The sequence below is a fragment of the Zeugodacus cucurbitae genome, unplaced genomic scaffold (genome assembly GCF_028554725.1).
Source record: "Zeugodacus cucurbitae isolate PBARC_wt_2022May unplaced genomic scaffold, idZeuCucr1.2 ctg00000026.1, whole genome shotgun sequence".
NCBI lineage: Eukaryota > Metazoa > Arthropoda > Insecta > Diptera > Tephritidae > Zeugodacus > Zeugodacus cucurbitae.
Genome location: NW_026530837.1, coordinates 80,001 through 82,500, shown reverse-complemented (window position 1 = coordinate 82,500; position 2,500 = coordinate 80,001). Strand labels below are relative to the sequence as shown.

Genomic DNA, 2,500 nt, shown 5'->3' with positions numbered 1-2,500 from the left:
GTTGTTAATTTGGGCACCGTAACATTACGTTTGGTTCATCCCACAGCGCCAGTTCTGCTTACCAAAAGTGGCCCACTGGGCACATTATATCATAACCTCAACCTTCATATCAAGAAAGGTGAGGTTCTTACCCATTTAAAGTTTGAGAATAGGTTAAGGTCGTTTCGACCCTAAGGCCTCTAATCATTCGCTTTACCAGATAAGATTATTTTACATAATATTTAAATGCACCAGCTATCCTGAGGGAAACTTCGGAGGGAACCAGCTACTAGATGGTTCGATTGGTCTTTCGCCCCTATACTCAATTCTGACAATCGATTTGCACGTCAGAACTGTTTCGGTCTTCCATCAGGGTTTCCCCTGACTTCAACCTGATCAAGTATAGTTCACCATCTTTCGGGTCACAGCATATATGCTCAAGGTACGCTCCAGTTAGAGGTATAAATAATAATAAATTATCATTATACATAACTATATGGAACGCCCCGGGATTGAATTAATAGTAAAATATTTCACTAAAAATTAATCCCATTATATAAAAGTTAAGTTAATTTCGCCATTAGGTTTAATATAACCCAATGACTTGCACATATGTTAGACTCCTTGGTCCGTGTTTCAAGACGGGTCCCGAAGGTATCCTGAATCTTTCGCATTGTTAATCATATAAATGCATACAATTAATATTAAAATCAATGATAATAATATTATTGTAAAATTCAAAAGAATTTAAGCATTATATATGTAAAATCTATCAACACTTTATCAAATCATCAGTATTTATTCTATGTTAATAAGCTAAAAGCAAATTAATTTGAATAAACTTAACACCAATGATCTTTTGATAAATATTTTATTATGTTAATAGATTACAATGTCCTTATATGAAAAAAATGCACACTATTACTATAATATTATAAATATCACAGTTATAATGATGAATTTTTCATAATGGATATTCAGGTTCATCGGGCTTAACCTCTAAGCAGTTTCACGTACTATTTAACTCTCTATTCAGAGTTCTTTTCAACTTTCCCTCACGGTACTTGTTTACTATCGGTCTCATGGTTATATTTAGTTTTAGATGGAGTTTACCACCCACTTAGTGCTGCACTATCAAGCAACACGACTCTTTGGAAATATCTTTCTAGTAATCATTAACGTTATACGGGCCTGGCACCCTCTATGGGTAAATGGCCTCATTTAAGAAGGACTTAAATCGTTAATTTCTCATACTAGATATTAAGATATTCCATACACTGCATCTCACATTTGCCATATAGACAAAGTGACTTAGTGCTGAACTATTTTCTTTTCGCTCGCCGCTACTAAGAAAATCCTTGTTAGTTTCTTTTCCTCCCCTCATTAATATGCTTAAATTCAGGGGGTAGTCCCATATGAGTTGAGGTTGTATAAAAATATTTATATTTATTTTATATTTTAGCTTTTTGCTATTTTAAAGAAACATACATAATTATTTCTTAACACCAATATAATTTTCTTAATAATAAATATTCAATCTTTTCATCCCGTACTACTTACTTCATTATAACAACAATATTATTTTCTTGGTTTTTTACATTTAAGGCAATCCTAGAATAAAATAATATTTTATGCTAGACGTTCCTCTAAATGTATATATTATTTGAAATAATAATATTGAAATTTTATTGTTTTTGGGAATACTAAGATTCTTATTTATTATAAAATTTCGTTCAAATATGAGGTGTTCAAGAATATATTTTCTATATTTCTTTTTATGCTATTAATATTATGGATTGAAAAATACAATCCAGTAATATACCATGTGCTTAAATTCTTTTAATTGACTAAAAGAATAAGCAACTAATTTAGCATAGTCTTACAACCCTCAACCATATGTAGTCCAAGCAGCACTTTAAAATTAATTAAAGTACATAACAGCATGGACTGCAATATGCGTTCAAAATGTCGATGTTCATGTGTCCTGCAGTTCACACGATGACGCACAGTTAGCTGCGTTCTTCATCGACCCATGAGCCGAGTGATCCACCGCTTAGAGTGATAATTTTTTGTTTATTTTAATTTAACGTCAAGAGTTTTTAATTTATTGAAAGAATAACATTTCGTTTTCGTATATAATATATAAATTATTTTAAAACATCTTTCAATAAATTGTAATTTTCAACCCAAACATTTACAAGTTGCGCATGTCTTAGTCCAACAAAAACAGTAATTCCTTTTTTATTACATTTTATTTAATTTCTATATATTTTTAAGGAATTACACGTTAATGAGAACAAATTAACTTATCATTTATATTATTTTTATAAATAATAAGTACAACTATATATGTTTAAAGGTTTGTTGCGTTCAAATACAATGTATGCGATATAATTTTCATTATACTACAATACAAGGAGTAAAAAAAAAAAGAAAAAAAAGAAAAACATTCAAATAAATGAATGAAAAGAAAAAAAAGAAAATAATTTTTCTTTTTTATTCTTTTTTTGTTTGTTTGTTT

The 2,500-nt window shown here is 29.6% G+C and overlaps 2 non-coding genes across 2 annotated transcripts in view; both read right to left on the bottom strand.

Moving 5' to 3' along the window:
* LOC128923753 (large subunit ribosomal RNA) overlaps nt 1-1,408 on the bottom strand; it is a 3,984-nt gene extending 2,576 nt beyond the window's left edge. The window contains exon 1 of the ribosomal RNA XR_008472484.1: nt 1-1,408. This exon is cut by the window's left edge and continues 2,576 nt beyond it. This is a non-coding gene — a ribosomal RNA (large subunit ribosomal RNA).
* A 453-nt stretch (nt 1,409-1,861) lies between these two features.
* LOC128923715 (5.8S ribosomal RNA) lies at nt 1,862-2,040 on the bottom strand. Its single transcript, XR_008472446.1, has one exon. It is a non-coding gene; the product is annotated as a 5.8S ribosomal RNA (ribosomal RNA).
* Between the last annotated feature and the right edge of the window lie 460 nt (nt 2,041-2,500).